This window comes from Leptopilina heterotoma, unplaced genomic scaffold, assembly GCF_015476425.1.
Source record: "Leptopilina heterotoma isolate Lh14 unplaced genomic scaffold, ASM1547642v1 Lhet_9, whole genome shotgun sequence".
NCBI classification, from domain to species: domain Eukaryota; kingdom Metazoa; phylum Arthropoda; class Insecta; order Hymenoptera; family Figitidae; genus Leptopilina; species Leptopilina heterotoma.
In genome coordinates, this window is record NW_025111193.1 from 296,721 (window position 1) to 310,026 (window position 13,306).

Consider the following 13,306-nt stretch of genomic DNA (forward strand, 5'->3'; position numbering starts at 1 on the left):
TGGACCGATATTGGACCGGTGAGAAATTTCTCACTGGGATATTTCCAAAAAAATCATTATTTAAAACGATGTTTATAAAATTTTTATAATGAATTCAATTATTTTCAAAAATAACAAAATTTTTCACAGAAATTCAATTCTTTTTAAACATTTTAATAAAATTTGTCGCAATAATTCAATTATTTTCATAAATAATAAAATTCTATTTTGAAAATTTTGAAAATTTTAATAAAATTCTTTGCAACTATTCAATTATTTTCAGAAATAATAAAATTCATCGCAGGATTTCAATTATTTTTAATACAATTTTACAGGAATTGTTCGAGAAATGTAATTATTCTTAAAAATATAATTTTAATTCCTCGAAAAAATCAATTATTAAAAAAAAAAATTTTTTTTTTAAATTTTTTGAAGAATTCAATTATTTACAAAAATATTAGAATTTTTCACAGGAATTCAATTATTTTCAAATATTTCAATAAAATTGTTCGAAATAAATCAATTATTTTAAATACAATTTTAATTAAATTTTTTTAAAATAATTCAATTATTCTTTTAGATTTTAATAAAATTCTTCCCAAGAATTCAATTATTGTTATGAATAATTCTTCGAAAGAATTCAATTATGTCGATGAATAACAAAATTATTCCGAGTCATTTCAATAAATTTCTTTGCAAATTTCAATTATTTTCATAAATAACAATATTCATCACAAGAATTCAATTATTTTTAAGTGTATTAAATTTCTTCTTGGAAATTCAATTATTTTAAAAAATTCTAATGAAATCGTTCGCAAGAATTCAATTATTTTCATAAATAATAAAATGCTTTTTAGGAATTCAATTATTTTCAAAAAAATTTAATAAAATGCCACACAAACATTTAATTATTGTCAAAAACTTTAATAGAATTTTTTGTAAAATTTAATTATTTTTAAAAACTTTTCGCAATTCAATGATTTTCAATATTTACTATTTTCGTAAAATTTCCAAACAGAATTCAATATTGAAAATTTTTTTTTTTAATTTTTGTAAGAATTCAATTCTTTTCATGAATAATAAAAATTCCTCAGGAATTGAATTATTTAAATTAGAATTTGCATAAAATTAGTCGAAAGAAATCAATTATTTAAAAATATTTAGAAAATTCTTCGCAAGAATTAAATTATTTTTATAAATATTTTAACTCTTTTATGGATAATAAATTTATTAGCAAGATAAGAAAGAAGTAAATATTTTTTATAAAAATTAGGAAAAAGTCAGGAAAATAAAATATAGAATGGAATTATTTTTGTCAGTTTCGTGAAGTGTATAAAAATTTTTTTTTTTTGTCGTCAAGTTTAATTCTTCGATAGCTACTTTTTTACTACTTTTTTTTAGTTTGAAAGATACTTTTTGATATTTTTTTAAAATTAATTATCGAGTGCGAAGTCTGCAATAATAATAATAATAATAAATAATAATTTGACTTCTATTAAAAGCAAACCGAATCACATAACAAATATTCTATATATCTCCGTAATATTACATAAAATTTTCGATGAATTTCGAAAGAGTTTGTCGCGAGAGACCATATCAGTTAACGAAAACACGTGTTTATTAGTTTATACCTGATAAATGTGTGTATAATTCGTGAAAACAATCAAATTATTCTATGCAAAATGCTCAGAACACCCATTTCCTGATTTACTCACGCGATATTATATTCCTAGGCAGGTTAAAAGACAACAAAACTTTTATAGCCAACAACGTTTTACTTTAAAATACTATTGTATAAGAGAGAAAAAAATGTTTCTCATTTTAAACAAGAACAAAGAAAATGCTTCTGCATTATTTATTATTGCAAAACTTTTCGTTTTTTTTTCTAAATTTTTACATCACACTAAAAGAATATAAATATTTGATGATCGCACTTTTACTCAATTATAAATTGATTATTAATTTATCATATATAATTACAAATATAATAATTAATCAGTAATTATTGTAATTATATTAAGTACTGAATTTTTACTCCGATATTCTCAAAAATGAATAATTCACATACTGGTTATTAGAGAGGCTAATTTTCCAACTTTGATAATTCGAGGGAAAATTGCACTTTTGGTTATATACGTCAATCAACTAATAAATGAGTTATGAAAGAAATTAAATGCTGTTCGAGAAGATATGGGTTAAAAATGGTGAAATTATCTTTGCTAGAAAATGTATATTTGTAAAAATTGTTAGTTATATATTTATTATAAAAACCTCTCTTTTTAACACATAGGTAATATAAATATTTTTAGAGACATATCAAATTTCAATTTAAAAAGTGCTAAAATGGAAAATACTTTTTGAAAATATTCACTAAGATTTATGGTGAACTAATAATTTATTATATATTTAGAAAACAGTAACATAATAATTGACGCAAAGCAATTTTGTTACAGGCAAAAAAATTATGTAACATTGCGGTCACCACAGGTGTTATAAAACCATCAACACTTGTAGGAAACATTCCTCAGTCAGCTTATTTAGCATTTCTAATGAAAAGTTTAAAAATTAAAATTAATAGGTGCAAAATTAAATTTATCTCGTTGAAAAGTTAAATTTATAATAGTGAAAATAATTAATAGTAAAAATAATAATTAATTGTAAAAATAATAAAGAATTGTGAAAAAGTTTATACATCAAAATTAATAGTAAAAATAAAACTTAATAGTAAAAATATTAATTAATTATTGTACAAATAAAAACGAATAGTAAAAATGAAACTGAAAAGTAAAAATAAAAATTAATAGTTAGGAATGAAAATTAATAAAAGTTAAATTTTATTCCAAAAAATTGAATTATAAATTAATTTTCAAACTTTTCTCTAGAAATGCTAATTTAATTCAAAATAAATAAAAAAGTTTCTCTTTTTCAAAAGTTACCATAACAGTATAAAAACCGAATTAAATTTTAATTCTCTCCAAATATAATGCAATGGATCAAATATTGTTTTAATCAACAAACTATCGAAAAATAACATTGTAAACATTGAGAACAATTTCTAATTGAATCTTCAATTAATTTACTTATTCTTATAATACGATGTAATTCCAGGAAGTGGGATATTCTGTCACGGTAATGATTTCGGCACTACTTTTTTTTATCATTGAGTGTGTATATAAAGCGAGACGAAAGTAGACAATTAACTGTTTTATTATATAGCTTACACTATATATATACACACGATTCTTATGTTGCAGTTGAGGAATGTTTTAATTAGACGCGGATTTTTCAAGAAAAAATTTAGAGAATATTGTCGCATTTAAAAAATTTTTAAATTTAATTTTAAAGAAATTTTTTTTCAACTTTAGTGTGAAAACAAAAATTTCTTTTTTTTACTAATTTAAGAAAAAATTTGAGACACATACGTGTGTGCGTATTTCAATGCAAATATTAAAATCCATTCTCATTTGCAATTTAATTAACTGTGCGCCCTTTGAGATTTTAATTTAGATTTTATTTCAATCTGTTTTCAAAAGTCTGCTGACAGTGATTGAATTTTCCTCCAAGTGACAAACAACACACAACGTACGTCTATATATGTCAGTAACATTCATTCAAAAATTCTTTATATACGATTATTCACTGTGAAGGTATTTTAAAGGCGCTTTTTAACACGTTGTGTTAAAGTTACAATTTTTAATTAAATATATTGGGAAATTAATTGAATATTGAGAAAATAATCGAATCTTATAAAAAACTAATTAATTAAATATTGATAAATTAATTAAATATATTGAAAAATTAATCAAATATTGAAAATTTATTTATATTTAAATATTAATAAATTTGGTAATTAAATGTTACCAAATTAATTAAATGTTCGGAAATTAATTAAAGAATAGGAATTAATTAACTAGTGGGAAATTAACTATAATTAAATATTGATAAATTAATTAAATATTGAAAAATTAATCAAATATTGAAAATTTATTTAAATATTTAAATATTAAGAAATTTAGTAATTAAATATTACCAAATTAATTAAATGTTCGGAAATTAATTAAAGAATAGGAATTAATGAACTAGTGGGAAATTAACTATAATTAAATATTAGGAAATTAATTAATTAACTGTTGAGAAGTAAATTAAATATTAGGAAATTAATTAGATACATTAAATATCGAGAAATTAGTTCATAAAATATTGAGAAATTAATTAATTATTAACAAATCAATGAATTAAATTATACTACAAAAAATTGACTTTATTTTATTGAAAAATTTTCATATTATTAAAAAATTATGCATCTTCGGAAGTAAATATATAATCAGAAAATTCCTCTCCAATGCAATTCAAATAGAAATGTATAAAACAACTATTTTCTCCGAAAGTAATTAACTTTATATCAACGACAATAGCAAATAGAACGAGATATTGCGATTTAATAGCGGAATTATAATGACACACATGGAAGAAAAAGGAAAAATATTTCCTTGTTACATAAAAATAACAATAATTTGTAAAAAATCACAAAAATAATTACTGCCGAAATTTTGAAATTTTATACAAGAAAAATAATTTATAGAAAATTTTCTTTTCCGAAATTCAAATCTTTTAGGGACGAAAAAAGGAAAACAAAAAAGAGATGATTTTGAACTATACCCAATTTTTAGAATAAAGAAATAATTAGGTTACAGACGAATTGTTATTGTCTTCACCGACTTTCACTTGCACACGTATAAACCTCCTTTAAACATCGTTGTGTCGTTACAACTCAAGAAAAATTCTTTCTCAGACCACCTTATCGAAATATAAAACGAGGAACGACATACTATACGAATTCTATCTTTCGAATCCATAAACTTATGGCAGAACGTCACGTCATCAAGAGAAAGGATCCTTCCTGACATTCTTTAAATTATAAATTTTCAACCATCAATAAAATACTCATTAAAATACAATAAAATCGGGAAAAAAAACCTGATCCATATTCTTCAAATTACCTAATCACTTTTATTCTCTTAAACTCAAGAGAGAAGGAAAAAAAATCCAGGTCAATTATTTTACAATCGTAAAATTTTTTCATCACAAAAACAAAGAAGAAAAATATTTATTTGTTTCCAATAGTCGAAATTTCAGTGATACTTTTTTTTATGAGTCTTAATAAAACTCGAGAGAAAAAGAACAGAAACGAAACGAAGAAATAGCAGATGGAAAAAAAGTAAAGAAACAATTTTGACAATTTGACATTTTTTGGGAATTCGAAGAAATTAATCCAATGGAATAAATTCAAAAGGAAAATTTTCAAATCAAAGGCACTGTTTTCTTGATGATAAGACACGGCTAGAATTTTGACATGAACACAGAAAACGTCTGGAAGATTCGAAGTATGGCGTTAGAAATCCGTCGGTGAAAGTGTTTAGCTGCAGGCTTGACAGCATCGTGCTAAACAAGTCCACTGCATAGACCACAGAGCACCTATAATTCAATGTGTAACATCTTGTTCATCAATTTTATATCCAAACTCCATTAAAAATGTTCCACACTTCATAAATAAACGCAGACGAAAAAATTCTCTGTAATTTTACTATAACAGAGTTACCACGTTTTTGCTCTTTTCAAATTCCCTGACTTTTCCAGGTTTTCCAGGTTAAAAAACGGAATTTTTCCAGGTTTTCAATACGAAAATTATTCGAAAATATCAATAACTTCATTTTTAAATAAATATTTAATCATTATTATTTTTTCATATAGAAATTAACATTTTCAAAAATTTGAAACTCAATAACTTATAAGAATATTATTAGAAAACAGGAAGAAAGCGATCACTCCGAGTCTTCGAATCGGAGTGATCGCTTTTTTCATGTTTTATAATTAAAACTTGTTACTTTGTTACTGTAACTTCTTCAAAAATTATTTTCTTCATTACGATTATTCATTTCTAGAATTTTCAACTAAAATTCTTCATTAAGTCAATTTTTTTAATAAATGAATTTGAATAAATTTTCAAAAAGTTCTTTGAGAATTTTCAAATCAATTTGTTTACAAAATTCAATTTTACGAAATTTCAATTACTCGTAAATTCTTCAATTAAATGTGTTATCAAAAAATCAAAAATTTTAAATAATTTCAAAAAAAATTCTCAATTAAACTTTATCAAAAAAAAATTAATTAGACAGAATTGTTAGTTAAAAATATGAAAAATTCAGATTTTCAAAGATTTTAATATGAAACCTTTTCTAAATTCAATTATTTCTAAAAATCCAATATTCAATTATTATCTAAAATTTTAACTGAAATTAATTTTTAAATCAATTTTTATTAGAAAATTCTACTAGAATTCAATTATTTAAATACAAATAAAATGCAAATAAATAAATTATTGAATAATTGAATATTTCTTAAAATTAAATAACCATAAAAAATTTTATCAACAAATTCTTTAAAGAATTGAATTCTTTTGACGAATTTTAATAAAATTTTTAAGAACAATTACATTTTTCAAGGCATTTGATTAAAATTTTATTAAAAATAATTGAAATTGTGCAATGAGTTTTATTTATAAAAATAATTGAATTCATATGAAAATTGAAGAAAATTTTTGAAAATAATTGATATTTTGCAAAATATTTTATTAAAAATTTAAAAAATAAATTGAATTTTGCCAAGAATTTTATTTAAGTTTTTTAAAATAATTGAATTGTGGAAAAGAATTTGATTAGTTTTGAAAATAATTGAATTGAAATTGAATAAAAATTCTGCAAAGATTTTTAATATTGATGAAAATAATTGAATTCAAATTTTCACAGATTTTAATTTGAAACCTTTTGAAAATTCAATTATTTCTAAAAATTCACGCTATAATGCTTTCAATATTTAATTATAATCTAAAATTTTAACTGAAATTGATTTTTAAATTAATATTTAAATAGAAAATTCTACGAGAATTCAATTATTTAACTACAAAAAAAAATATTTTATTAAATAATTAAATGTTTCTTAAAATTGAATTTTCATATAAAGAATTTTATCAACAAAATTTTTAAATAATTTAATTCTCTTGACAAATTTTAATAAAATTTTTAAGAATAATTTCATTTCTTAAGAAATTTGATGAAAATTGAGGAGGTTAAAGTTTTGAACGTTCAAATGAACGAAATTTATTTATTTCTTCTTCAAATTAAATTTTTATTACTATAATTTTGCGTCACTATTAAGCAAATTAATTATAATGTTTCTAAATGTAAAATTTGAGTTTTTAATTTGAATTGAAATCAATAATCTATGAAAATATTTTAAACAAAAAATATTTCGTTCATTTGAGCGTTCAAAACTTTTTGTTCATGAAAATGGTATTAAAAATAATTGAAACTCTGCCAAGTATTTTATTATAATTTTTGAAAATAATTGAATTTTGCAGAGGAATTTTATTTTTTATATAGATAATTGAAATTTTGACGAGAATTTTTGTAAATTTTTTATCATAATTGGATTTTTGCGAAGAATTATAATACTTTTGACAATAATTGAATTCTTGAGACGAATTTTATTAAAATTTATTTTTAAATAATTGAATTCTTTTATAAAATTTTATTGAAATAGTACTTAGGTATTGAAAATAATTGAATGTTGCCAAATTTTTTAAATTAATTAAATTTCTACGAAGAATTTTATGAAAATTATTTTGAAAAAAGTGTTATTGTTACAAAGAATTTCATTATTTATGAAAATAATTCAATTTTTTGAAAAAATTTAATTAAAAATGTATTGAAAATAATACTTAAATTGTAATATGTAAATAAATTGTAGTAAAAGTTTTTCTAAATAATTGAATTTCTTTGCTGAATTTTAATAAATTTTTTAAGAATAATTACATTTTTTGAGGAATTCCATTAAAATTGTATAAAAAATTTTAAAACATTGAAAGCCTGCGATGAGTTTTATTATGAATTCATGAAAATAATTGAATCCCTGTAAAAATTGTTATTATTTATGGAAATCAAGGAATAATAATTTTAAATTAAAATTTTGTTAAAAATCTTTAAAAACAAGCGAAATTCCAGACATTTTTTTAAATTCCATTCTATTAACAGGTTTTCCATACCCTTTTCTAAATTCCATACCTTTTCCATGTTTTCCAGGATTTCCAGGCTCTGTGGCAACCATGTATAACGATTCTACGTAAAATTTATTTATTTACTTTAACTATCAAAATTTAGTAAAACTACTTTTTATTACCAAAAAGAGGAATTTTTCTCTCAAAGTGAAAAAAACTACTTTTTTCCAAGTGTAAATTGTATTTATACGTTGCGTATTAAAAGAAAACACATAAAACAAATGGAAACGAGAGAAAAAAAAAGGTAAAGAAAGAAATAAACGCAAGAATCAATTGGAAACGAATATATCCTTCGTGAATATATATATACACACAAGCTATCAGACAAGGACGATGGGATTCTTCCTGACTCTCGATTGGAGTACAAAAACATTTACAGAGATATACGACCCTGATGAAAGCTCTCGTGTCTCCAGCGTAAGATCTCGACTTTGAATAAAACCGGAAGTTATTAGCGACGTTCGTATAATGTCCACAAGACTTTAAATTTAATACAACATTATCAGCCATAAAACATCTAATCTTCACTAAAACGGTAAAATAGAAAACTAAGCGTCGAACAAATAAATATTTTAAAATTAGAATCAAACTTAAAATGAAACTGAAGTCAAAATGAAATTAAACTTAAATCAAACTTAAGAAATTAATTATTATCGTTTTCGATATTTCTATAGTTATAATAAAAGTGGTCAAAAAATTAACACTTCTATAAACTGAGAAAAATTAAAACTACCAACAACAGACTTCGCACTCGATAATTATTTTAAAAAAAGTAGCTTTCAAACTAAAAAAAGTAGTATTTATAACATCCCTGAAGTTAGCGTCGACGCTGAGTACCGAAAACAATTTTTCACGAAATCGACAATTGTTTCCAAGATTTCATGTTAAACAAGTGCCTGATGGTTTCTTAATTCCCAAATTGAATGGAAAAGTGAAATAGGTACAACATTTTCATCTCTAAAAATCTCGAATAATAGTTTTTAACGCTTAGCTTCGACGCTAACTTCAGAAAAATATTTCCTATAGAAAGAATGCAAAAATGTGAAGAAAAAAAGAGGTTACAAGATATCTTAAAAATCATTTCGCGAATGATAAATGTGTGAGTGTTAGGAGAAGTGTATACGTCAGATAAAGTGTAAAATGGGGCAAAGGTGAACAAGTATAAGGCGCTCAGGTGGTTTTATATATATATACACACATATAGTACCCATATAAACCTCGACAGAACTTTTAAAAGCAAGTTTATCGTTAACGAGAACGAGAAAGCGCCAACTATACGGTTTTTTTTCTCCTTCTCTCGATCTGGCAAAAGATCAGCTTGCACACGTGCAAAATTGACAAAACAAAATGGACCCCAAAGGAAAGCTCGTTAACCCCGCAGAGAGTGAATTGTCAAGGGTTTTAAATTCTGAGCAGTCTGTCATTATCAGAAACACGATCAAAAATTTTTTACACTCCAATTCTTTTTTTTTTTGGGAAAAATTCAGATTCCTCAACATTTTAATCTCTATCAACTCTGAACAATAGTTTTCGACACTGAGTATCGACGATAACTTCAGGGAAATTAATATTTAGTCATTTTTCACTACTACTTTAGGAAAAAAATAACTAAATAAAAGAGTGACGATGAAAACAGCAATGATAAAATAAAATCCGAATAAGTTTTTGCTTAGAGTCCATTTTATAAATACTAAAGTTCCTCTTCGAGGGCTCGAAACAGTGAAAGTATATAAAAATACGGACTTTACGGACTAAAAATTAAAAATTACGGAACAAATGACAAAAATAGAATCAGTCCGAATCAAATAAGAGAACATTTTACTTAAAAACTAGAAATTCAATTTTTCATAACTATAAAACATGAAGAAATCGATAACTCCGAGTCTTCGACTCGAAGTCATCGATTTCTTCATGTTTTATAATAATTAATAATAATTAATAATAAAAATAATTTATAATAATTAAAATGATTATCAATTCAATTATTATTTTTAAGAATTTAAAACTAATATTCTTCGATTATTTTTTTAAATTTTCGAAAAAGGTCTTTGACAATTTTCAAATGCATATATCTTTACAATAATCAATTTTACGAAATTTCAATTATTCGTAAATTCTTTAATTAAATAAATATTAGAAAATAGAAACTAAAAATAATATTAAAAAAAACTCATTTAAACTTTTCAAAAAAATTAATTACAAAATTCAATTTTTTTAAATTCACGCTATATTCCTTTTAATATTCAATTATTATTTAGAATTTCAACTGAACTTCATTTTTATGAAATGAAAATCAATTTTTATTCGAAAATTCTACTAGAATTCAATTATTTAAATACAAATAAAATGCAAATAAATAATTTATTGAATAATTGAACGTTTCTTAAAATTCAATTCCTAAAAAATCGTTATCAACAAATTTTCAAATAATAATTGAATTGTATCAACGAATTTTAATAAAATTTTTAAGAATAATTACATCTTTCGAGAAATTCGATTAAAATTGTATTAAAAATAATTGAAATTCTGCATTGAATTTTATTATTTATGTAAAGAATTGAATTATGGCGAAGAATTTTATTAAAATTTTCAAAAATAATTAAATTCTTGTGAAAAATTAACAGGAATTGAATTATTTTTTAAAAATTTTAATAAAATTCTTGGCATAAATGAAAAATAACAAAATTCTTAGCAGATCTTCAATTACTTTCAGAAATTTTAATAAAATTTTTTGCAAGAATTTAAATATTTTCGTAAAATAATAGAAATTTTTGCAGAGATTCAATTATTTTTCAAAAGTCTTAATAAAATTCTTCGCAAGAATTCAATTATTTTCAAAAATATCAGAATTTCAGCAGAAATTCAAACATTTTAAAAAGTTTTGATAAAACTTTTTTTGGTAGAAATTTAATTATTTTTAAGACAATTTTAAAAAAATGTCTCGATAAAATTCAATTATTTTTAAAATTTTAATAAAATTCTTCGAAAGAATTCAATTATTATAATCTAAGATTTTAACTGAAATCTATTTTTAAATCAATGTTTATGAGAAAATTCTACCAGAATTCAATTATTTAAATACAAAATTAAATAATTTATTGAATAATTGAATGTTTCTTGGAATTCAATTCCCATTAAAAATTTTATCAACAAATTTTTAAATAATTAAATTCTTTGGACGAATTTTAAATAAAATTTTTTAGAATTTTTTCGAGGAATTCGATTAAAATTCTATTGAAAATAATTGAATTCTCCTAAAAAGAATTTTATTACTTTTGAAAATAATTGAATATTATTACTTTAAAAAATAATTCAATTCGTGTGATAAATATTGTTAATAATGAAAATGATTGAAATTTTTTAATGAATTTTATATTAAAATTTTTGAAAATAATTGAATTTTGTCGAAGAATTTTAATATTTCTAAAAATAATTGAAATTTTGACGAGAATTTAAAAAAAATTTTGAACATAATTGAATTTTTGCGAAAAATTTTATTACTTTTAAAAATAATTGAAATTTTGCAATGGTTTTTAGGGAGCGTTCACAAATGATGTCAAACTTTTGGGGGTAGGGGGGGGTCTTACTAAACGTGACACAATGTATTTTTCTCATATGAAATTGCAAAAATTGCGTGACAGGGGGAGGGGGGGGGGTTAAAATCCCGAAAAATTGCGTGACATTATTTGTGAACGCTCTCTTATTAAAATTTTTGAAAATAATTGAATTTTATTACTTTAGAAAATAATTGAATTCGCGTGATAAATATTGTTAATTATAAAAATAATTGAAATTTTTTAACTTTACGGACCTTTTTTTAAAAAACGGACTTTTACGGATTTTTTCAGGATTTACGGACCTATACTTCGAGCCATGCTCTTCAATAAAGATGCATTCGCAGTAAGGAACATTGGAAAAGTGGAAAAATTTGATGACTGACGTGATACGCTTTATCTTATTGCAATTTTTAAAATAACTAAAGTGATTGTTTTCCTCCGACACGTGACGACGTGATAATTACGTGAAATGACGCGTAATTTTTGTACAATGCCGACCCTGTCCTATATCCCCTACCCCCATTTTAAAACTCGCTATTTTATAAAGTGGTAAGTTCGATCGGCAGAAACCTACGTGCAGGAAAGCAGACGCACGTGTTACATACGTTCACCGAATTGCCACAGCGTCCGTGATTTTCTCCAACCAAGAGTCTGCAAACGGAGGTCAACCATCGACCTAGTAAAACAAGATATTTCTCTGAATTTCAAATTTACCCGAAACGAATATTCAAGTACTTCTAAATAAAAAAAAGAAACCCATCTCTAAAATATTATCTCTTCCAATAAAAATCAAAAAAAAAAAAAATTCTTCCAATAAAAATAATACTCTTCCTTTTTCTTTAAAGAAAAATTCATTCAATTCTCATTTTCAAAAAGAAAAAGAAAAAAAACAATAGAACTGCTACGAGAATAACTTGTTTATTTGCATTAGGTGGTAAAATTTCAGGTGAATAAATATTTAAACATATGGACTATGCCGAATGATAAGACTATAAAACATTCAGTTTATAATTCAATTAAATACGTCGATGTTAAAACCTTGAACTTATTATCAGACATCTGTGAAACTATCTCTCAAAAGAATTTATCATAAAGTTCACTTGTTTTCTTTATATTCAACAACTTTGCGAAAGAGAAAGAGAAAAAAAATTGTGTACGTCCATCTCTTATAAACGATTCCAAATCAGTTTTGTTTCAACATGATTAATTCATGCCTCTTCGAAATAAAAACCCGTCCGCAAATGTTTATTTTTGCAAAGAAGAAAAATAAGGTCATTGTTAATTCTATGTTTACTGTTCAACAATCTTAAATAATAACGTATTTTTGGTCCCTTTCGATACAATTTTTCTTTCGCGAAATCGAAAAGAAACGATAAAAGTTTTACCCCAGAACGTTTTATACTTCCTACGAAAATGAAAGAATGTAAATTAGTGACTTTTTGATCTCTAAACACATCCAATAATAGTTATCGACGCTAACTTCAGGTTGAAGTACTGCGCATGCGTAACGGTGGATAAAGGTGATAAAATTGAAATAAGGGGACAAAAGGGGACTAATTGTGATGCCTGCAATTATGCGTATAAATCGTTTCCCAAAAGCTAACCTTAGTTGACTTTTTGGGAAACGATTAATAAACACGTGCGGTCTAGAAACAAT

At 23.3% G+C, this 13,306-nt stretch overlaps 1 protein-coding gene across 4 annotated transcripts in view; it reads right to left on the reverse strand.

Annotated features, from left to right (window-relative positions):
- Positions 1-13,306, reverse strand: part of LOC122511719 (AF4/FMR2 family member lilli-like) — a 315,906-nt gene that overhangs the window by 283,545 nt on the left and 19,055 nt on the right. The gene's annotated exons all lie outside the window — the stretch shown is intronic.